The sequence below is a fragment of the Lepidochelys kempii genome, chromosome 6 (genome assembly GCF_965140265.1).
Source record: "Lepidochelys kempii isolate rLepKem1 chromosome 6, rLepKem1.hap2, whole genome shotgun sequence".
NCBI lineage: Eukaryota > Metazoa > Chordata > Testudines > Cheloniidae > Lepidochelys > Lepidochelys kempii.
This window is the reverse complement of record NC_133261.1, coordinates 87,090,979-87,115,752: the sequence shown is the minus strand read 5'-3', so window position 1 is coordinate 87,115,752 and position 24,774 is coordinate 87,090,979. Positions and strand designations below refer to the sequence as shown.

The 24,774-nt window shown below is 44.6% G+C and overlaps 1 long non-coding RNA gene across 1 annotated transcript in view; it reads left to right on the top strand.

Annotated features, from left to right (window-relative positions):
- The first annotated feature begins 7 nt into the window (after positions 1-7).
- Positions 8-24,774, top strand: part of LOC140913155 (uncharacterized) — a 39,592-nt gene continuing 14,825 nt past the window's right edge. The window contains exon 1 of the long non-coding RNA XR_012159486.1: positions 8-245. This is a non-coding gene — a long non-coding RNA (uncharacterized lncRNA). The remainder of the gene's footprint in view (positions 246-24,774) is intronic.

Here is a 24,774-nt window from a genome sequence, read left to right as displayed (position 1 = left end):
TATGGTTAAAAAGTTTCTATTTATTTTCTTTATCTAGAATAATTGAGCCCCTCAATATTGTGTTCCTGCCTGTACTGATCAACTAGGAAGCGATTCCCCATGAGGTTAAGCCACGTGCAAGATGGCTGCAGTATAACGCTGTGATCTGAAAATGAATGAGGGGGTCACGAAACAAGAAAGGACATGTAATATGCATTTCAGAATGAGGAAACAAGCTCTGCAACCATAATAATTAGCTCAGAAAGGTATGACAGAAGTTTGTGACTGAATTTCCAACTTACAATTAGGGCTCCTATTGGGGAAAAAAGTGGTATGACTTGGTCATAGAAGGCTACTTTAATAACAAATACTGCCTTATAAGCAGAAAATAATTCCACACATTGGTATTTTGCTCATGTTTCAGAGGTACAGGAAGGATCAGTCACTTCTCAGTTTTCGCTACTTCTTAGTTTTCTCCATGTGACTGGGCTGGTTTGTAATTTTGCAATTTGTTTTGGTAGTAACTATGTAAGGGGTGTCAGGTTTCACCACTCTCTCTTCCTTCCTTCCTGCTTCTCTTCGACTCCTCAAATGCTTTGGTTTTTAAGTTGCTGTTGGGTAAAAATTTCAGTAGAGAGAGGATGGAGCAAATCCATATTTGATGACATTTGGACCCTCTGACATGGAAAATATGACCTATACATCTGGAGCTCATGTACAATAGAGGCTATTACAGGAAGGCTTCTATTGCCTTTTTAGTTCCGAGGCAAGTCCATGCTAGTGTAACTTACATTTTCACTTGACACTCTCATCAAGCATGTGAGATTTGGACACCCGTAAACTGACTGACATAAACTATCACTCTCTCTTACCCAAATGGAACTTACATGCCTTCTGACAAGTCCACTCTTAATTTGGCCCACAGAGTTTGTGTGTGTCCTAAGGGAGTGTGAGTTGGTGTAATTAATGTGTTGAGGACTGGAAGAGAGGAACATAACAAGAAAAGCAACTGTGTGTGTATGAAGGTGTAAGTTAATGTAGACCACCCTCTCCTTTAATTTTCGTGATCTTCTGGGTCCTTGATGCATAAGTTTCACAAATTTTGACTCTTCTACACATGGGTAGAGTGGATGTAAGGTAGCCTGGCTGCAAAGGGGATGGGAGTGTTACACAACTTTGCACATTCACAAATCTGAAAGATGAGTTAAAATTCTGCAATTTTTTCAAAATATCAGATTAGGTATGGAGTGTCCAGGCAGGGTTCTAGTCTCAGCTGTGCCCCGACACACTGTAGGGCTTTGGGCAAGTCGTTGAATTTTTCTCACTCCTGTATAAAAATGGGAATAATATCTACCTCATAGAGGGGTTGGGAAGCTGAATTAATTGTCTATTAATTGCTTTGAGATCCCTGGATGAAAATAGAAGTGCAAAGTCAAGCTGGCCTTTGTGAACCTGCGAAATCTATAGTTGCAGGGCCTGCCTAATTTGAGGGACCTAAAAATGGAAAAAATCTCAGAACTTTTTTTTGTAAGTAAAGTTTCTAATCTTTTTCCTTGCAAAGCTAGCCTTGAAAATGGAACCTATGTAAAATGCTCAATCGTGCTGAAAGTTTGATTTCCCGCCCCCAATATCACACACTATCACAGTCCCCTCGCAGCCACCCAGGGTGATCACTGGGATCTGGAAAAAACTATGGGTCTGTCTGTAGTTCTCTTGGTTTTTGTAAAGATCTCAGATCAGTTCTTGTCTGTATGGGCAGTACACCCCAGCCTACTACTGGTGGCACTATGGCTGTTGCAGGCTCTCTTCCAGATGGCTGCCTGTGGCTGAGCCAGCTCCTCCGCAAAGCAGCAAGCATGACCTCTGGCTGCAAAGAGAGAGAGCTCTGTGAAAAGCAGCAGGTGCAAGGGGCTAAGCTAAGCTTCGGCTGATACTCTGTTGTCTTGATCAAGTCACAAAGTCCAAAATTTTCAAACTAGGTGCCTAAAGTTAAGTACCTAAATTCGGGCTCTCAATTAATCACAGTTAGCTCATGTGATTAACTCAAAAAAATTAATCACGATTAAAAAATTAATTGCACTTATAATAATAGAATACCAATTGAAATGTTATTAAATATTTTTGGATGTTTTTCTACATTTTCAAAATTGATTTCAGTTACAACACAGAATACAAAGTGTGCACTGCTCACTTTATATTATTATTTTTATTATAAATATATGCACTGTAAAAATGATAAACAAAAGAAATAATATTTTTCAATTCACCTCATACAAGTACTCTAGTGCAATCTCTTTATCGTGAAAGTGTAATATGCAGATTTTTTCGTTTAAATAATTGCCGTCAAAAACAAATCAATGTAAAATTTTAGAGCCTACAAATCCACTCGGTCCTACTTCTTATTCTGCCAATCGCTAAGACAAAGAAGTTTGTTTACATTGATGTGAGATACTGCTGCCTGCTTCTTGTTTACATTACCTGAAAGTGAGAAAAAGCGTTCGCATAGCACTTTTGTAGCTGGTGTTGCAAGGTATTTACATCCCAGATATGCTAAACATTCGTATGCTCCTTAATGCTTCAGCCACCATTCCAGAGGACTTGCTTCCATGCTGATGATGCTGGTTTTTTAAAAAAAAAAAGCATCAATTAAATTTGTGACTGTACTCCTTGGTGGGAGAATTGTATGTCTCCTGCTCTATCTTACCCGCATTCTGCATATATTTCATGTTATTACAGTCTCGAATGATAACCCAGCACATGTTCTTTTTAAGAACACTTTCACAGCAGATTTGACAAAATGCAAAGAAGGTACAAATGTGAGATTTCTAAAAATAGCCACAGCACTTGATCCAAGGTTTAAGAATCTGAAGTGCCGTCCAAAATCTGAGGGATGAGGTGTGGAGCATGCTTTTAGAAGTCTTAAAAGAGCAACACTCTGATGCGTAACCCAAACCACCAAAAAAGACAATCAAACTTCTGCTGGTGGCATCTGATTCAATGATGAAAATAAACATGCACTGCTTTGGTTCATTATCAAGCAGAACCCATCATCAGCATGGAAGTATGTCCTCTGGAATGGTGGTTGAAGCCTGAAGGGACATCTGAATCTTAAGTGCATCTGGCACGTAAATACTTTGCAACGTCAGCTACAACAGTGCCATGTGAATGCCTGTTCTCACTTTCAGGTGACGTTGTAAACAAGAAGCAGGCAGCATTCTCTCCTGCAAATTGTAACCAACCTTGTTTGTCCGAGTGATTGGCTGACCAAGAAGTAGGACTGAGTGGACTTGTAGGCTCTAAAGCTTTACATTGTTTTGTTTCTGAATGCAGTTTTTTTGTACATACTTCTACATTTGTATGTTCAACTTTCATGATAAAGAGATTGCATTACAGTACTTGTATGAGGTGAATTGAAAAATACAATTTTTTTGTTTTTTACAGTGCAAATATTTGTAATCAAAAATAAAGTGAGCACTGTACACTTTGTATTCTGTGTTGTAATTGAAATTAATATATTTAAAAATGTAGTAAACGTCCAAAAATATTTAAAATAAATGGTATTCTATTGTTGTTTAACAGTGCGATTAATCACAATTAATTTTTTTAATCTCTTGGTAGTCCTAACCTAAATACAAAGGTGTTAAGCAGCTGCAGTGCCCAGTGAGGCCAGGGGAAGCTGCAGAAATCAAGCACCTCCGAAATCAGGCTACTTTTACTGAAGTGCCTATCTAGGGATATAAATGCCTTACTTTATACGGAGAAGGTGGGTGAGATAGTACCTTTTATTGACCAAGGTGGTGAAAAAGACAAGTTTCGAGCTATAGAGCTTTTCGTCAGGTATAGCTTGTAAGCGTGTCTCTTTCACCAACAGAAGTCAGTCCAATAAAAGATATTCCCTCACTCAACTTGTGTCTCTAATATTCTGGGACCAACACTGCTATAACACCACTGCAAATAACTTTATATGCACAATTTTAGCTTCTGCAGAAATAGCTATTTGAAATTTAAACTGATCAAGAACTACCTGAGGTCTTCAGTGAGTCAAAAACGGCTCTCTGATCTGCAGTGGTTTTGGTGAAACGTGAACTGTCAAGCCTTGAGTATGATAGATGAGTTGGTATGAAATAAATACAAACTTGAAAACAGGGCAATCTTCGAGTGATCCATCCCCTGTCGTCCATTCCCACCTTCTGACAGAGGCTAGGGATGCCCAGAACATGGGGTTGCATCCCTGACCATCTTGGGTAATAGCCATCGATGGACCTATCTTCCATGAACTTATCTAATTCTTTTTTGGACCCAGTTACATTTTTGTCCTTCATAACATCCCTGGCAACAAGTTCCATAGGTTGACTGTGTTTTGTTACAGTGGGGGCTAGTAAGGCCTGCTTAGGAGTGCTTGGGCACTTGAGAGTGTGGGATAAAGCAACTGCAGCCCATTCCTCCCTCATTTTCTATGCTTTTGCCCACCTTTCTTTTCCTCAGTCTCCTCTGCTCTTTTCTCCTTTCTTCTCTGGTTCTGTCTCCCATTCTCTGCTACGCTCAATCTCTCATCTTTTTTTGGCCCTTTGTCTCTCCTGCCCTGAATATCCTGCCACAATCTGATGCTTGCCTGTTGGTGCAGTAAGAGGAGAGTAGAAGCACAGACACCAGTCCTCTCTCTGGGTCATAGACACCTTCCTGTGATGGTGGCCTGTAGACTCACTCCCACAGAAGTGCCAGTTTCTGATGCTGCTTGGCAGGAATGCTAACAGGGAGGCTTAATGAAGAGTAAGGAAGTAACATTATTGCATGACAGACCTTGGAGTGATCTCTGTGGTGTGTAGTGCCCATCCGCCGTACTCGGAGTTTTACCAGGTTGGCTGCTGAGTGGCTCATTCAGGTGGCTGCTATTTCTGTAAAAGCGAAAGGGCCAGGCTCTGAAAACAGGGATAGTATGACTTCCTGATGTGGTTATCCCCTTTATATGCAAATACTGAGATTGTTATTCATTCATATCAATGCAACATGAGATGTGAGTAGGGTGAATGAGTGTCAGGTTACTTCTTCAGTGAGGAGAGAATGGAACAGGATTCAGTCTTATTTTTATGATTTATAGGGACATGGTCAGGGATAGTACAAAAAAACCCTAAGGGCTTGGCCCTCTTGCAAAGTTACTAGCATTTTGAGGACAGCGACAGTGTTTCCCTTTGTGTGTGGATGATGCCCAGCACAATGTGGGTGCTACTGGGATACAATAATAGTAGAGAATGTAGCTACTAACATTAGCTGGAGAACTTCTAAGGGTTAATCCAGAATGAAAGAAGTCACAGAAATATTTTAAAAGGCTTCTTTAAAGGACTTCTCACTGATGAATCCAAAGAAATGGAGAAAATCAACTCAACCTAAATCTCTTCAATCATAGAATCATAGAATATCAGGATTGGAAGGGACCTCAGGAGGTCATCTAGTCCAACCCCCTGCTCAAAGCAGGACCGATCCCCAACTAAGTCATCCCAGCCAGGGCTTTGTCAAGCCTGACCTTAAAAACTTCTAAGGAAGGAGAACCACCTTCCTTCTACCACCTCCCTAGGTAACGCATTCCAGTGTTTCACCACCCTCCTAGTGAAAAAGTTTTTCCTAATATCCAACCTAAATCTCCCCCACTGCAACTTGAGACCATTACTCCTTGTTCTGTCATCTGCTACCACTGAGAACAGTTTAGAGCCATCCTCTTTGGAACTCCCTTTCAGGTAGTTGAAAGCAGCTATCAAATCCCCCCTCATTCTTCTCTTCCATAGACTAAACATCCCCAGTTCCCTCAGCCTCTCCTCATAACTCATGTGTTCCGGTCCCCTAATCATTTTTGTTGTCCTCCACTGGACTCTTTCCAATTTTTCCGCATCCTTCTTGTAGTGTGGGGCCCAAAACTGGACACAGGACTGCAGATGAGGCCTCACCAGTGTCGAATAGAGGGGAACGATCACGTCCCTCGATCTGCTGGCAATGCCCCTACTTATACATCCCAAAATGCCATTGGCCTTCTTGGCAACAAGGGCACACTGCTGACTCATATCCAGCTTCTCGTCCACTGTAACCCCTAGGTCCTTTTCTGCAGAACTGCTGCCGAGCCATTCGGTCCCTAGTCTGTAGCAGTGCATTGGATTCTTCCGTCCTAAGTGCAGGACTCTGCAATTGTCCTTGTTGAACCTCATCAGATTTCTTTTGGCCCAATCCCCTAATTTGTCTAGGTCCCTCTGTATCCTATCCCTCTAGGTCCCTCTGTATCCTATCCCTACCCTCCAGCGTATCTACCTCTCCTCCCAGTTTAGTGTCATCTGCAAACTTGCTGAGGGTGCAATCCACACCATCCTCCAGATCATTTATGAAGATATTGAACAAAACCGGCCCCAGGACCGACCCTTGGGGCACTCCACTTGATACCGGCTGCCAACTAGACATGGAGCCATTGATCACTACCCGTTGAGCCCGATGATCTAGCCAGCTTTCTATCTGCCGTATGGTCCATTCATCCAGCCCATACTTCTTTAACTTGCTGGCAATAATACTGTGGGAAAGAGTGTCAAAAGCTTTGCAAAAGTCAAGGAACAACACGTCCACTGCTTTCCCTTCATCCACAGAACCAGTTATCTCGTCATAGAAGGCAATTAGATTAGTCAGGCATGACTTGCCCTTGGTGAATCCATGCTGACTGTTCCTGATCACTTTCCTCTCCTCTAAGTGCTTCAGAATTGATTTCTTGAGAACCTGCTCCATGATTTTTTCAGGGACTGAGGTGAGGCTGACTGGCCTGTAGTTACCAGGATCCTCCTCCTTCCCTTTTTTAAAGATCATAAATAAGGGAAGATATTCTAAAGAACATCAGACAAAACTGTTAAATCCATAAAGGGACTGACTTTTTTTCTTTTTGTAATGGCCATACAGCATAGGCAATGCAATAGTTAGTTTCCAATATTTTAACAAGGGGGCTCCCATAGCATTTCTCCCATTAGGTTGTTATGAACCCTGTGTGCTAGGGGTAATATGTTTGCAGAAATGCATTTTGATAATGTAGCTGAGAAAGGGGTAACGTTATTTGCTCAAGAAACATATATTAAGTGCACTTGTTGGAAATGTTTGTACTTCAGTTCTGAAAAAATATACCGAGTATATTGAGAGTAGAGCACAGGGTTCAACTTTTTAATAGATTATAAGCCCAGAAGGGACTACTGTGATCATCTACCTCTTGTGTTGTTTGAAGGTGGGGAGGTGGGACAAGGCGCTTCCTCCCCTATTAAAATGTTTTATAAATTCCTGCCACCTGGTGTAGCCTAGTCGCATTATAAAGGCAAAATATTTGCTCCTTAGAAGCATTTATATAAACCTCAGGGAAGTCCTCTCTGACAGGGATGACTTATTGTTTACCCGCCTCTTTCCTACCCCCAACCCCCATACTGCTATCAAAGCTATGGAAATCTCTGCAACATTCTCTCTTCAATTTAGTGCTGAAATGTTTAACAAAGGTCTCCTGACCTAGGAGCACCTTGCAGCCCATCCTTGAACTATTACATGCCTGATTTACACACTACTATTATTTTTATATTACTGACTACCCCCAAAAGTTTAAAAACAAAAGTCAGACCCTAAAATTGTGTAAAAATTGAGTAGTGCCACATAAATTCTGTGCTCCCCAGCACCACATCTGCCCCTTCCCTGCAGTGTACCTCAGCTCCTACTGCAGCTGTGGGGGCTCTTCGCCCCCCCCATCTCCCACGCCTGAGGCGTGGGGGACTCTCTCTCTCTCCTTCCTCCTAGCCCTCAGCCCCAGGCATGATGGTGCCACGATGGAGCGGGGCAGTAGCAGAGAGGATCTGACCATTTTTTTTCAATTTTTCAGGAGAGGGGAGGAAGCAGGAGGAGGGAGCACAGTGGTCCTGAGCTCCTGGGCTCTTTCTGTGTTTCTTCCCTCCCTCCCCTAGTGTGAAAATTATATTGGTGGTTCCCTCTCCCTTACCCCTCTGGACAAACCTCTGTGGAAAGGGTAGAGTTCTGAGTGGCTGTTCTTCCCCAGGACTGCTGGGCAAATCTGGAAATAGTGTGAAAGCTGGAGCTTCTCAGGTGAGCAGGAGACTATCTCTAGCAGAGGCCAAAATAGAGTTACTTATGAGAGTTTGCAATTGTGTGTGTGTATTACCATAGTCCCTAGTGGTTGCAACAAAGATCAGATCCCAGTTGCACTAGGTGTTGTACATGTACCTAGTGAGAGACAGTCTGTATCCTGAAGAGTTTACTATCTAAACAGACAGAAGTTGGGAGAAAGAAAGTATTAATATCCCTGTCTGAGAGATGGGGAACTGAGGCACATGCAATTGTTGCGATGGTGAAAGCAAAGCAAATAATTGAACACACATGGCCTGCTCTGGTAATTGGCACATGTGCTTGTGGTAGATGGCAGACACATAAATTAAGCTTGCAATTTTGAGCATGGAATTGCTCACCTAACTATTTTTAGAAACAGTCCCCATTTTAAAAATAGGTTTAAGCAAAGTCTTTAGAAGCTAATTAGAACATAATGGGGGGAAGGAACATTACTGAAAGTGTCTTGGCAAAAAAATGTGGACAAGAACCTGATGTCTAGCTACCTAGATAAAATAAACAAGGACATTAGCAATGAAAAAAAAGGGGGATTTGGGTGGAGCCATTAGAACAGTTCCAGATACCTTTATAGTGGTACAAACGAGGCCATCAAGGAAAATGTTAGTAGGTTAAATGGGAAATCATAAGTAAACATGAGGCTAAATGGCTGATATGTAAAATTAAAAATATTTAAATGCAGCCTTGCAAAACTCTATTCACCCACGCATGTGGAGGTGAATAATATTTTTGATGAGTGATTATTTTTTCGTTGTCATCATTTCTATGAAGGTGGGTGAGTAGATTGTGTGGATGGGATGTTGAATTTTCATAATTGTGCATGCTGTTTCAATTTTGAGTACCCCGAGCACATTTCAGGAAGAAACTTTTACAACCTGAGCAAAATATTATTTGATATACCATGCTACACTTGTAAAGTGGCATCATAGCTGACAGAAGTGTGTGCCTATGTCAGAAACAGACGTCTAGTGGTGCCCCACAAAAACTTTTCTCTGTGACCCTGAATCAGGCATCTTGGGTAGACTGGACTAATGACTAAATAGATCATTGTCAGAGGTCTGTCAAGTCAGGGCAATAACCCAGTGACTGGCAGGTCATCATCAAAAGTCCCCAATGGACCTGGGCAACAACTGGTAGGTCACCTGGAAACTCAAGGATTTTATCAGAACACTGATAAAGCATTAAGTATCACACGTGATGTTGCAGTAATGTAATACTAATGTGCTTACTGGAATTAGTAATGGGCTTAATTGACAATTTAAAAAATGCCTTAGATTAAGAAACAGAGTCATAATCTACCTTACATCTCCAGTTGTCATCTACAAATATTGAAACAGCATTAAGGTTCTCTGTAGAAAAAAGACCTCAAGCATACATACATGTTTTGGCCTTGTGTTGGGAAGAGGCTGATCATGTAGTGCAGTACATGATTTTTCTTATGATTCATTCTTTGGATCTTATTCTTGTTTGTCTTTCAATGCCAAACAAATTGCTATTTAGGTCAGACTGCTGTTTTGGTACTAATAGAAGCAGACATTTATGGACTTCCCAGCTACATGTTCTTCAGAGCCTAGTTTCCTCTTTGGGCTAGTACTGACATTTAGATATAAAGGTGTCACAGTAGCTTTCAAAAAAATGTTACCTGTAGTATACTGTACCATACTACTACTATGCAGCCATAGTGCAAAAGCTTTGCACCACCAGTCTGGGACAAAATTACCCCATCACAGGGAATGTGGGTCCAGTTTTTTATTTAATAAAGAGAACATGACTCATTTGAAATTCAAATGATTTTTTTCTTTTACATATACAGTAGGGGATGGGATCCTAATATGTCTATAAAATACATTCAAGTCCTTTGAATAATACATTCCTTTATTTTTCTTTAGCCACCTTTTTTTCCTTTCTTTTGGGGAATAATCTCCATATAGTCATTTAAGTTTTACACCTGTTGATTTTTGTCCCTGAAAGGGCCTTGAAACTATGATATTTAAAGTATATAATTTCCCCTCTTCCCTTGTGTCTCATATGATTAGCTAATACCTGAGAGTCACATTCCAAATTAACAGAAGTTTGTTACAGCAACCACATTTCATAATAATTGTACATATAGCTCAGGTCTTGCAAATAACAGGGGAAGAGTGTTTATTTTGCATCGTTTAGTGGAATGGAAAGGGATATTTTATTGGGACTTGTAAGTAGACAGTTTAGCTTGTACAGCCTTACAGTAATACAGAGAATAGTTTCTACAGGATTACAATAGATCGATTTGCACTATATCCAGATCTCTGGGAAGTGATTCTTTTCCCTGGCCAAATCCCTGTGCGCTGCTGCAGAAGCGTAAAGGAACCAGAAAAGACCCATAGCTGGCCAGGCAAGAATTCTGCCAGTGCATGAGTATGTAGTACTTTTTCTTATGCAGGACTCTTCCTAAGCCCCAGCCTAGAGCTGCGCAGTCCTGCCAAGTGCTGCAGATTTTGCATGATGCTTACATGTGCAAGCCACCTCACCCTTAGCCTAGGTTGCAGGCATGAGTGAATGTCTACACTGCAAACAAGGCATGTTCTTAACTAGAGTTAGCTAAACCATGTTAGCTAACTTGGGTTAAAATAGCAGTGAAGACACAAGTGACTCTATTTTTAACTCGAGTTAGCTGACAGAGGTTATGTGACCCGAGTGACAAACACACCTTTTATTTGCAGGGTAGACATATCCTAAAACAGAGGTGGGTAAACTACGGCCCGTGGGCCACATCCGGCCCATCAGACCTTTTGATCCAGCCCTCAGCTCCTGCCGGGGAGTGGGGTTGGGGGTTTGCCCTGCTCCAGCTGCGGAGCGGGGTCAGGGGCTTGCCCCACTCCGCATGGCTCCCAGATAGCATCTGGTATGATCCCCCTCTGTAGTACGCGGAGCTGTGGTCAGGCGGCTCTGTACGCTGCCCCATTCACAGGTGCCACCCCCACAGCTCCCATTGGCCATGGTTCGTGGCCCATGGGAGCTATAGAGGTGGCACCTGCAGACGGGGCAGCACGCAGGATCGCCTGGCTGCGCCTCTGTGTAGGAGCTGGAGGGGGAGGACATGCTTCCGGGAACTGCTTGCGGTAAGCGCTGCCCTGAGACTGCACCTCTGAGCACCCCCTGTGCCCCAACAGGCTGCCCCATTCCTGATCCCCATCCTGCCCTCCGAACCCACTGGTCCCATCCTGGAGCACCCTCCTGCACCCTAAACCCTTCATCCCCAGCCCCACACCAGAGCCTGCACCCCAGATGGAGCCCTCACCTGCCCGTGCTCCCCAGTCCACTACCCCAGCCCTGATCCCCCCTCCCACATCCTGAACTCCACATTTCTGGCCCCATCCCAGAACCTGCACCCCCAGCCAGATTCCTCACCCCTTCCCACATCCCTAACCCCAATTTTGTGAGCATTCATGGCCCACCATACAATTTCCATACCCCGATATGGCCCTCAGGCCAAAAAGTTTGCCCACCCCTGCCCAAAAATGTCACACATTCATTGAGGCTCCTAGCAAACAGGCTGATTTGAGCTGCAGTTCTGCTCTCTGCCACTAGAGGCAGCTGACCTTGTTCATGCAGCGGAGGCAGAGGGGGCCGTGGCCCTATCAGTGCCTCTCCAGGGCAGGTGAGGAGCTGCTGAGGGGAAAGATGAGGACAGGAGCCAGTGTGGGTGGGGTAAGGGAGCAGCATCAAAGAGGGGACCAGGAGCAGTTGTGGGCAGGAGGTGCTAATGAAGGGATACAATGGGCATGACTGGTGCTAATGTGGGGACAGGGCTAATAGAGGGGATATGGGCCTAATACCAATTCTAGGCATCTTCCCCTCATGTTCTTGCTGCCTTGCAGCTGCACTCTTTCCCCTCTCTCTCTAAACTCATTGGTCAGCCCTAGTTATCCTTAGCTCACAGGAAGCCCCTGGGCCTCTCGTTTGAGGAGTGCAAGGAATAAGGTGCTTGGGGGAACCCTGAAAGGGAAAGCTGGTCTTAGTTCAACATCTTTCCCTCAGCATTAAGTGCAAAGTATGGTTTCAGAACTGGTATTTTTGGCCACATGCAGTAGCGGATTAGCCACTGGGCCAACAGGACTCATGCCAAGTGACCCCGGCCAATTGGGGGCCCCCGGAAAAATGGGCGCCACTGTGCCCCGACCCACTCCGCCCATGTGGCGCTCCAGCCAGGGAGTGGGTTTGGGACATGGGGGCTTGCCCCACTCTGCCCGCGCAGCACTTCTGCTGAGGAGTGGGGGAAACACCCTCGCCCTGACCGTGCTCCCTGGCAGGAGCACCAGGCGGGTGGACCAGGGCAAGCCCCTGAACCTCGACCCCCGTCCTCAGCTAGAGTGGTGGGCGGGCAGAGAGGGGCAAGCCCCCCCGCCCCGACCCCATTTCCCTGGCAGAAGCGCTGGGTGGACAGGCAGAGCGGGGCAAGCCCCTGCACCCCAACCCAATTTCCCCGGTGGGGGAGGGTGGGGGGGACTGCGGCCAGAAGGGGTGGGGAGGGGCCCCCACTTACTCTGGCCCAGGGAACCCACAAAACTCTAATTCACCCCTGGCCACATGCAAGTTATATGTAGATAGACAAATTAGCTAAGTAATTTGCATAAAATTCCACACATGACATGGAGCTGAACAAAACTTATCTGTGTGCCAGAGACAAGAGCGGTTCATTGCTGATAAGAAGAGGCATGGCCAATGCACATACAGCTGCAGGGATTTTGGAAGGTACTGGACCTACATAGTGCTGAGAAGGGGCCGCTGTAGTTCAGGCAGTCCCCAGGCTGAAGATTTCACACACACACATCCCGCCCACCTCGCCCCCGAATAGCCCAGTTCCAGAGAGGCATGTACATGGCAGAGGGGCATTGCTGGCACATGATGGCATATATCACATTGGTAGATGTGCAGGTGAACGAGCCTCTGATAGTGTGGCTGATGTGATTAGGCCCTATGATGGTGTCCCCTGAATAGATATGTGGACACAGTTGGCAACGGGCTTTGTTGCAAGGATAGGTTCCTGGGTTAGTGTTTCTGTGGTGTAGTGTGGGGTTGCTGGTGAGTATTTGCTTCAGGTTGGGGGGCTGTCTGTAAGCATGTACATTGGCCAGACTGGACAGTCTCTACGTAAAAGAATAAATGGACACAAATCAGACGTCAAGAATTATGACATTCAAAAACCAGTCGGAGAACACTTCAATCTCTTTGGTCACTCGATTACAGACCTAAAAGTGGCAATTCTTCAACAAAAAAACTTCAAAAACAGACTCCAACGAGAGACTGCTGAATTGGAATTAATTTGCAAACTGGATACAATTAACTTAGGCTTGAATAAAGACTGGGAGTGGATGTGTCATTACACAAAGTAAAACTATTTCTCCATGTTTGTTCCTCCCCCTTCCCCCCACTGTTCCTCAGACGCTCTTGTCAACTGCTGGAAATGGCCCACCTTGATTATCACTACAAAAGGTTTTTTTCCCCCAGCTCTCCTGCTGGTAATAGCTCACCTTACCTGATCACTCTCGTTACAGTGTGTATGGTAACACCCATTGTTTCGTGTTCTCTATGTATATAAATCCCCCTACTGTATTTTCCACTGAATGCATCCGATGAAGCGAGCTGTAGCTCACAAAAGCTTATGCTCAAATAAATGTGTTAGTCTCTAAGGTGCCACAAGGTGCCATTTCTTTTTATGTCCTTTGTGTTTTTCACCACTTGTCTGATAAACAGAAGGGTACATCGGAAACTCTGCTCTCTGAGAATGACAGCAGATTGGGGATGTGGTTATCTGCCTTCCCTTACTACATTCTGATCAAAACACTGAGGCTGAGTGGGATGAGTATAAAGTAGGGAGGATGTGGTTTCCCAATACAGCATCATAACAGTTTTCCCCCAATATGTTTATCACTGGTAATTAAAAACTCAAATTGTCAATCTAGTAATTAGGGTTTATCTGGTTTGTTTAGGGTCTGTGGACCATGACAATAGCTTCTTAGGCCTGGTCTATGCTAAAAAGTTAGGTTGACTCAGCTATGTTGCTCAGGGGTGTGTGAAAAATCCATATCCCTGAGTGATATATGACCTAGCCCCTAGATGTAGACAGCAATAGGTCAAAGGAGGAGTTCTCCCATTGACCTGTCTACTGTCTCTCGGGGAGGTGGATTAACTACAACAACCAGAGGACCCCTCCTGACGCTGTACTGAGTGTCTATACTGAAGCTCAATGGCAATGCAGCTGCAGCATTTCTAGTGAAGACAGCCTTAATTTCATTAGTAACCAGACTAGCCAAATTAAGTAGTTTAATGAATGGTTCTATTAAACTGCATGCTTTCATTCCTGTTTGCATTTCTTCCACAAAAAGCTATAAAAACCATAGTAATTAAAAAAAAAAAAAAAAAAAAAAAGCCTTGCATGAGACTCAGACATACACAGCACACTTGAAATGGAGTCTGTGAGCCAAGATGGTGCAGAAATTTGACTTTACACTTTGTCCTTATCCTAAAATTGGTGGTGGTGTAATTTTGTCTGCTGGAGAGGTAGCTATTACTCCTAAAGGTTTCTATTCAACTGGTAAATACAATATCCTGTTTCACATTTTAAAAACATTATGACATTAAAAGGAATGTTTAAAAGTATTTTCAAAATAGTTGAGTATCTGAATACTTTGTTTTAGATTGTGTTGACATTGTTAATATTTGCTCTTTGTTAGATTTGACAGGCTTGATTTGCTGGGTGCAGCAGAGCCGAGGGATTGTGTTTCCCTAAATGTCTGCCCCAGTCCCACGCTAGGCTAGTGCAGTCTTGTGGCTGCTCTAACTTGAACTAGATGGCTTTGTTCCCCAAAGGACCATATGCTACCTGGGAATAGCCAGAGTAACATGGCCATTCCCCTCCCTGCCCTGACAGGCCCCTTCATCAGGAGCTACACAGAGGGAATTGAAGGACACAAGTTCACCCATTGGGGACTCAACCACTCTGGAGAAATCCCCAACAGGGCATTTGTGGGTGGTTTCTGCTCCATTTCCACCACAGGAATGCGGTAGTGTAAAGGGAACATAATAGCGCAGAGAATCTGCCCCGACAAATTCAGGTTTTATTTTGATCTGCATCTGAAAATTTAATGGGTAATATTTTTATTACTGTTGCTAATGAACAGCGAGTGACTATCAGCAGTTGCTAGAGCCAGATATATACTTCAAGCAAAAAGAAAAGGAGTACTAGTGGCACGTTAGAGACTAACCAATTCATCGGTTGCATCCGATGAAGTGAGCTGTAGCTCACGAAAGCTCATGATCAGATAAATTTGTTAGTCTCTAAGGTGCCACTAGTACTCCTTTTCTTTTTGCGAATACAGACTAACACGGCTGCTACTCTGAAACCTGTCAATACTTCAAGCAGGCACTACAAGTTTCCTTTCACAGAGCTATCACTGGATCTCAGTCCTGTATGGACAACAGCTCTGCTATCCTGGTCCTGGATCTCTCCTGAGTAGATACTTCTAGTTATAAGTACTGTTCTGCAAACAGTTACCATAGATAAGGCTGCAAGTTTGTCACGGAAGTCATGGATTCCGTGACTTTCTGTGACCTCCGTGACTTTTGCAGTGGCCGGTGCACCTGGCTCAAGGGCAGCTCAGGCAGCCCCTGTGCCAGTCGCAACAGCCACTGCTGGGGCAGTTCTCGGGCCACCCCCCCTCCACCCCCCAGCAGCAGATTTTGGGTGTGGGAGGGGGTAGGGGGTTGGTGCACGGGACAGGGTGAGGCAGGCTCTGAGCAGTGCTTACCTGGGGGGCTCCCCGGAAGTGGCGACATCTCCCTCGCTCAGCTTCTAGGCGGAGGCATGGCCAGGCAGCTCTGCGTGCTGCCTCTGCCTGAAGGCACCACCCCCGCAGCTCCCATTGGCCCCGGTTACCCGCCAATGGAAGCTGCGAAGCCACTGCTCTGGGCAGAGGCAGGACGCAGAGCTACCTGGCCACATCTCTAGGCACCACCCAAAGCCCGCCTCACCCTGTCCCGTGCTCCAACTGCCTGCCTCCTCCCATACCCAAACTCTGCTGCTGCTGGGGGAGGGAGGTGCAGAGCCAGGTAGGGAGCTTGCTCGCCCCGCCAAGCTCCCCTAGCATCAGTGGAGATCTCGGGCTGTGCGCCACTGCCCGCCCCCTCCCAGCACTCGGGCTGCCGTTCCCCAGCACCCGCGGGACCCCCGGGCAGCCCCACCCCAAGTTTTAGTCAGGGGTACATAGTAAAAGTCATGGACAGGTTATGGGCCATGAATTTTTGTTTACTACCTGTGACCTTTCCGTGACTTTTACTAAAAGTACCCATGACTAAAATGTAGCCTTAATTATAGGCATAGGACTCAAGATATCTGGAGAAGTCTCATTGTAGGAAGCCCTAAACTCAGTAGTATGTATGTGCAGGACCAGGATCAGGCCTTAGGTCAGTTTGAAACTCAGCTCAGATTCATCCCTCCATTCAACTTCATTTATTTTAATAGTACACCAAGGATGGTTGGGCCCTAGGTTTCTACAAGTGAAAGCAGACAGGCTTGTACTGATGAATTGGTAGTAACTCCCATACCAGAATAGACCATGAACTCCAGTATTTTGCTTTTGGCAGTCACCTGCTTCAGACAAAGGAATGCTTCAAACAAAGGTGGAACATGCCACCCATCCCCCATGTTTCACCTGGTCAACTGTCCAATGCTATACCAGATTGAAAGAAATTCCTTCTTGCTTGTACCATGCAACATACCTTGAACCACTGTGCCACTCTAACCCCTGACATTTAACAAAATCTAAAATGCAACAATTGTCTAAAAAACTAACATCAAAACAAACCTTAAAGAACTGCTGGAAAACTTTGATAACCATCCTGCTGATAAATAGATTGTCTTAGGTATATGATTTTATTTTGTATCATTTTAATTATTTCCTAAAGACAATTACAGGAAAACAGGACTGTAGTTTAAAATCTAATCTTCTTTTGTGTATTTCTGACTTGCAGTCAGAATTTCAGTTTGACTTCATAGACTCACAGACTTAAAGGTCAGAAGGGACAAAAATGATCATCTAGTCTGACCTCCTGCACATTGCAGGCCACAGAACATCACCCACTCACTCCTGAAATAGACCCCTAGCCTCAAATCATGGTTTAAAGACTTGACAGAGAATTCACCATTTACACTAGTTTAAACCTGCTTGTGACCCGTACCCCATGCTGAAGAAGAAGGTGAAAAACCCCATGGTCTGTGCCAATCTGACCCGGGGGGAAATTCCTTCCTGACCCCAAATATGGTGATCAGTTAGACATTGAGCACATTGGCAAGACCCACCAGGCAGATACCTAGGAAAGAATTCTCTGTAGTAACTCAGAACCCTCCCCTCTAGTGTCCCGTCTCGCTGTTGGAGATTTTTGCTACTGGCAGTTGCCGATGGGCCACATGCCATTTATTGTAGGCAGTCCCATCGTACCATCATCTCCAAAAACTTATCCACCACAATCTTGAAGCCGGTTAGGTGTTTTGCCCCCACTGCTCCCCTTGGAAGGCTGTTCCAGAACTTCACTCCTCTGATAGTTAGAAACTTTCACCTTATTTCGAGCCTAAACTTGTTGATAGCCAGTTTATTTCCATTTGTTCTTGTGTCCACATTGGCACTTAACTTAAATAACTCTTCTCCCTCCCTGGTATTTATCCCTCTGATGTATTTATAGTAGGGCTGTCAAATGATTAAAAAAATTAATCACAATTAATCACTGGATTAAAAAATTAATCGTGCAATTAATCACACTGTTAATAATATAATACCATTTATTTAAATACTTTTGGATGTCTTCTACATTTTCAAGTACATTGATTTCAATTATAACACAGAATACAAAGTGTACAGTGCTCACTTTATATTTATTTTTGATTACAAATATTTGCACTAAAAACAAAAGAAATAGCATTTTTCAATTCACCTCATACAAGTACTGTAGAGCAATCTTTTATCATGAAAGTTGAATTTACAAGTCATAGAATCATAGAATATCAGGGTTGGAAGGGACCTCAGGAGGTCATCCAGTCCAACCCCCTGCTCAAAGCAGGACCAATCCCCCACTAAATTATCGCACCCAGGGCTTTGTCAAGCCTGACCTTAAAAACCTCAAAGGAAGGAGATTCCACCACCTCTCTGGGTAACGCATTCCAGTGCTTCACCACCCTCCTAGTGAAAAAGTTTTTCCTAATATCCAACCTACACCTCCCCCACTGCAACTTGAGACTATTACTCCTTGTTCTGTCATCTGCTACCACTGAGAACAGTCTAGATCCATCCTCTTTGGAACCCCCTTTCAGGTAGCTGAAAGCAGCTATCAAATGCCCCCTCATTCTTCTCTTCTGCAGACTAAACAATCCCAGTTACCCCAGCCTTTCCTCATAAGTCATGTGTTCCAGTCCCCTAATTATTTTTGTTGCCTTCCGCTGAACGCTTTCCAATCTTTCTACATCCTTCTTGTAGTGTGGGGCCCAAAACTGGACACAGGACTCCAGATGAGGCCTCACCAGTGTCGAATAGAGGGGAATGATCACATCCCTCGATCTGCTGGCAATGCCCCTACTTTTACAGCCCAAAATGCCGTTAGCCTTCTTGGCAACAAGGGCACACTGTTGACTCATATCCAGCTTCTCGTCCACTGTAACCCCTAGGTCCTTTTCTGCAGAACTGCTGCCGAGCCATTAGGTCCCTAGTCTGTAGCAGTGCATTGGATTCTTCCGTCCTAAGTGCAGGACTCTGCAATTGTCCTTGTTGAACCTCATCAGATTTCTTTTGGCCCAATCCTCTAATTTGTCTAGGTCCCTCTGTATCTTATACTATCCCTACCCTCCAGTGAATCTACCACTCCTCCCAGTTTAGTGTCATCTGCAAACTTGCTGAGGGTGCAGTCCACACCATCCTCCAGATCATTAATGAAGATATTGAACAAAACTGACCCCAGGACGGACGCTTGAGGCACTCCACTTGATACCGACTGTGAACTAGACATGGAGCCATTGATCACTACCCGTTGAGCCCGATGATCTAGCCAGCTTTCTATCCACTGTATGGTCCATTCATCCAGCCCATACTTCTTTAACTTGCTGGCAAGAATACTGTGGAAGACCGTATCAAAAGCTTTGCTAAAGTCAAGGAATAACACGTCCACTGCTTTCCCCTCACCCACGGAGCCAGTTATCTCATCATAGAAGGCAATTAGATTAGTCAGGCATGACTTGCCCTTGGTGAATCCATGCTGACTGTTCCTGATCACTTTCCTCTCCTCTAAGTGCTTCAGAATTGATTCCTTGAGGACCTGCTCCATGATTTTTCCAGGGACTGAGGTGAGGCTGACTGGCCTGTAGTTCCCAGAATCCTCCTTCTTCCCTTTTTTAAAGATGGGCACTACATTAGCCTTTTTCCAGTCGTCTGGGACCTCCCCAGGTCGCCATGAGTTTTCAAAGATAATGGCCAATGGCTCTGCAATCATATCTGCCAACTCCTTTAGCACCCTCGGATGCAGCGCATCTGGCCCCATGGACTTGTGCTCGTCCAGCTTTTCTAACTAGTCCCGAACCACTTCTTTCTCCACAGAGGGCTGGTCACCTCCTCCCCATGCTATGCTGCCCAGTGCAGTAGTCTGGGAGCTGACCTTGTTCGTGAAGACGGAGGCAAAAAAAAGCATTGAGTACATTAGCTTTTTCCACATCCTCTGTCACTACGTTGCCTCCCTCATTCAGTAAGGGGCCCACACTTTCCTTGACTTTCTTCTTGTTGCTAACATGCCTGAAGAAACCCTTCTTGTTACTCTTAACATCTCTTGCTAGCTGCAACTCCAACTGTGATTTGGCCTTCCTGATATCACTCCTGTATGCCCGAGCAATATTTTTATACTCCTCCCTGGTCATTTGTCCAATCTTCCACTTCTTGTAAGCTTCTTTTTCATGTTTAAGATCAGCAAGGATTTCACTGTTAAGCCAAGCTGGTCACCTGCCATATTTACTATTCTTTCTACACATCGGGATGGTTTGTTCCTTGTCCACCTCATCCCCCTGGTCCTGTGGTCTATAGCAGACTCCCACCACGATATCACCTTTGTTGCTCACACTTCTAAACTTAATTCAGAGACTCTCTGCAGTTTCATACCGGAGCTCTGAGCAGTCATATTGCTCTTTTACATACAATGCAACTCCCTCACCTTTTCTGCCCTGCCTGTCCTTACTGAACAGTTTATATCCATCCATGCAGTGATGAGCTGCCAAAATCTTAACAACTGGTTCCCTCCTCACCCCACGAGGGGGTCATTGCCCACCCGGTGCCCCCCCCGGGACTCCTGCCCCATCCAACCCTCCACGTTCCTTGACCTCCCCCCTGGACTGCTGCCCCATCCACCCCCTTCCCCTGTCCCCTGACTGCTCCCAGAACTGGGCAGGAGGGTCTCGTGGGCCACCGTAGTTGGAGCCCACCCCGCCCCGCCCCTAAGAGCCAGAGGAACCTGCCAGGGGGCGAGGTGGGGAGTCCCGGTGGTGCTTACCTGGGGCAGCTCCCAGGAAGCATCCGGCAGGTCCCTCCGGCTCCTGGGGATGGGGGAGCGTAGTTGGGGGGAGCAGCCGCTCCCCCACTGATCACATCAAAAGTGGTGCCTTAGGCGCCGACTCCGGGGGTGCTCCGGGGCTGGAACACCCACGGGGAAAATTTGGTGAGTGCAGAGCACCCACTGGCAGGTCCCTGCCCCGTGCCCGGCCCCAGCTCACCTGCACTCTGCCTCCTCCCCTTAACTCGCCACCCCGCTCTACTTCTCCGCACCCCCACCCCCTGGTTCCCACGAATCAGCTGTTTGGCGGGAAGCCTGGGAGGGCTGAGAAGCAGGCACTAAGGGTGGCGGAGGTGGGCTGGGGTGGGGAGCGGTTCCCCTGCATGCCCCCCACGTTACCTGCTGCAGCACAGGTGACCCTCCTCACGCTCCCCCATCCCAGCTCACCTCCGCCTCCCTGGGCCTGCGTGCGAAGCCACCGCCTGCTTCTTAGCCCACCCCAGCTTCCCGCGCGAACAGCTGATTCGCAGGAAGCCTGCGGGGGGGCAGAGAAGCAGAGCAGGGGGGCGCCTTCAGAGGCGGAGGCGGAGTGAAGGTGAGCTGGGGCCGGGGAGCTGCAGGTGGGTGCTCTGCACCCTCCAATTTTTCCCCTTGGGTGCTCCAGGGCTGGAGCACCCACGGAGTCAGCGCCTAAGGCACCACTTTTGGCCAGTTAAATTTAGAAGCCCTTTTAGAGCTGGTTGTCCACCGTGGAACAACCGGTTCTGAAAGGGCTTCTAAATTTAACAACCGGTTCTAGCGAACCGGTGCAAACTGGCTCCAGCTCACCACTGCATCCATGACAGTACTCCAGTCATGTGAGTTATCCCACCAAGTCTCTGTTATTCCAATCACATCACAGAATTATGTACAAAAAATGTAGAATTATGTACAAAAAAAAGCTGCATTCAAAAATGAAACAATGTAAAACTTTAGAGCCTACAAGTCTACTCAGTCCTATTTCTTGTTCAGCCAATTGCTCAGACAAACAAGTTTGTTTACATTTGGAGGAGATAAGGCTGCCTGCTTCTTGTTCACAATGTCATCTGAAAGTCAGAACAGATGGTTGCATGGCACTATTGTAGCCAGCATCGCAAGATATTTACATGTCAGATGTGCTAAAGATTCATATGTCCCTTCATGCTTCAACCACCATTCCAGAGGACATTCGTCCGTGCTGATGATGGATTCTGCTCGATAACAATCCAAAGCAGTGCAGACTGACGCATGTTCATTTTCATCATCTGAGTCAGATGTCACCAGCAGAAGGTTGATTTTCTTTTTTGGTGATTCGGGTTCTGTAGTTTCTGCATTGGAGTGTTGCTCTTTAAGACTTCTGAAAGCAAACTCCAAACCCCTCATCACTTTCAGATTTTGGAAGGCACTTCAGATTCTTAAACCTTGGGTCAAGTGCTGTAGCTATCTTTAGAAATCTCACATTGGTACCTTCTTTGCATTTTGTCAGATCTGCAGCGAAAGTGTTCTTAAAATGAACAGCCTGTGCTGAGTCATCATCTGAGACTACTATAACATGAAATATATGGCAGAATGTGGGTAAAATAGAGTTGGAGACATACAATTCTCCCCCAGGGAGTTCAGTCAGAAATTTAATTTACGTATTTTTTTTTAACGAGCGTCATCAGCATGGAAGCATGTCCTCTGGAATAGTGGCTGAAGCATGAAGGGGCATATGAATGTTTAGCATATCTGGCATGTAAATTCCTTGTAATGTCGGCTACAAAAGTGCCATGTAAATGCTTGTTCTCACTTTCCGGTGACATTTTAAATAAGAAGTGGGCAGCATTATCTCCAGTAAATGTAAACAAACTTGTTTGTTTTCGCGATTGGTTGAACAAAAAGTAGAACTCTGTGGACTTGTAGGCTCTAAGGTTTTGCATTGTTTGGCTTCTGAGTGCAGTTATGTAACAAAAAAAATCTACATTTGTAAGTTGCACTTTCACGATAAAGAGATTGCACTAGAATACTTTTATGAGGTGAATTGAAAAATACTATTTCTTTTGTTTATCATTTTTACAATGCAAATATTTGTAATAAAAATAATAATATAAAGTGAGCAGTGTACACCTTGTATTCTGTATTTAATTGAAATGAATATATTTGAAAATGTAGAAAAACACCCAAAAATATTTAATAAATTTCAATTGGTATTCTATTGTTTAACAGTGTGATTAAAATGTGATTAATCATAATTAATTTTTAATTGCAATTAATTTTTTATGTTAATCATGTGAGTTAACTGTGATTAATCTACAGCCCTAATTTACAGAGAACAATCATATCTCCCCTCAGTCTTCTTTTGGTTAGGCTAAACAAGCCAAGCTCTTGGAGTCTCCTCTCAGAAAGTAGGCTTTCCATTCCTCTGATCATCCAAGTAGCCCTCCTCTGCACCTGTTCCAATTTTAATTAATCTTTCTTAAACGTGGGAGACCAGAATTGCACAGAGTGTTCCAGATGAGGTCTCACCAGTGCCTTGTATAATGGTACTAATACTTCCCTGTCTCTACTGGAAATACGTCTCCTGATGCACCCCAGAACTACGTTAGCCTTTTTCACAGCCGCATTACATTGACAGCTCATAGTCATCCTGTGATCAACCAATTTACCCAGGTCTTTCTCCTACTCTGTCGCTTCCCTTCTTTAGCAAAAATTCTTGGTGTTAGTCCGTAAATGCATGACCTTGCACTTTACATTATTTGATTTCTTCCCATTTCTAATTCTCTAGTTTACAAGGTCATCCACATCTTCTTGTATGATGTTCTGGTCCTCCTCCTTATTGGCAATACTTTGTGTCGTCTGCAAATTTTATTAGCACACTCTCACTTTTTGTGCCAAAGTCAGTAATAAAAACGTTAGATTGGTCCCAAGACTGATTCCTGAGGAACTCCACTAGTAGTCTCCCTCCAGCCTGACAGTTCACCTTTCACTATGACCCATTGCAGTCTCCCCTTTAACTAGTTTCTTATCCACCTTTCAATTCTCAAATTAATCCCTATCTTCTCCAATTTAACTAATAATTTCCAGTGTGGAACTGTATCAAATGCCTTACTGAAATCCAGGTAGATTAGATCTATTGCATTTCCTTTGTCTAAAAAATCAGTTATCTTCTCAAAGTAGGAGATCAGGTTGGTCTGGCACAATCTACCTTTTGTAAAACCATGTTGTATTTTATCCTGATTACCATTCACTTCTATGTCCTTAACTACTTTCTCTTTCAAAATTTGTTCCAAGACCTTGCATACAATTGAGGTCAAACTAAGAGGCTTGTAGTTCGTGGAGTACTTTTATCCCCTTTCTTTAAAATAGGAACTATATTAGCAATTCTCCGGTCATAGGGTACAACCCCTGAGTTTGCAGTTTCATTAAAATCCTTGTTCTTGGGCTTGGAAGTTCATGTGCCAGTTCCTTTAATATTCTTGGATGGATTTTATCCATGCCCACTGATTTAGTCCCATTAAGTTGTTTGAGTTTGACTTTCACCTTGGATGTGGTAATTTCTACTTCCGTATCCTCTTTGCCATCAGCTACTATGCCACTACTCCTAAGCCCTTCATTAGCCTCACTAAAAACTGAGACAAAGTATTTGTTTAGAAATTGGGCCATGCGGAGATAATCTTTAATCTCCACCCCATCCTCAGTGCTTAGTGGTCCCACTTCTTCTTTCCTTGTTTTCTTCTTATTTATATGTCTGTAGAACCTTTTACATTGCTTTTAATTCCCTTTCCAAGGTCCAACTCTGCTTGGCTTTTGGCAGTTCTCACTTTATCCCTACACTTTCTGACCTCCAAGAGGTAGCTTTTCTTGCTGATCCTGCCCATCTTCCATTCCTTTATACTTTCTCTTAATCGCCTGTTTGAAATGCTTGCTCATTCAGCTTAGTTTGCTACCCTTCCCTACAATTTTTTTCCCCTTGCTCGGGATTAGGGCTTCAGATAGCTTCTGTGACTTTGACTTAAAGTAATTGCAAGCCTCCTTTACATTCAGATCCTTGAGTTCTTCAGTTCAGTCCACTTCCCTAATTCCCTTCATTTTTTAAAGTTGGCTCTT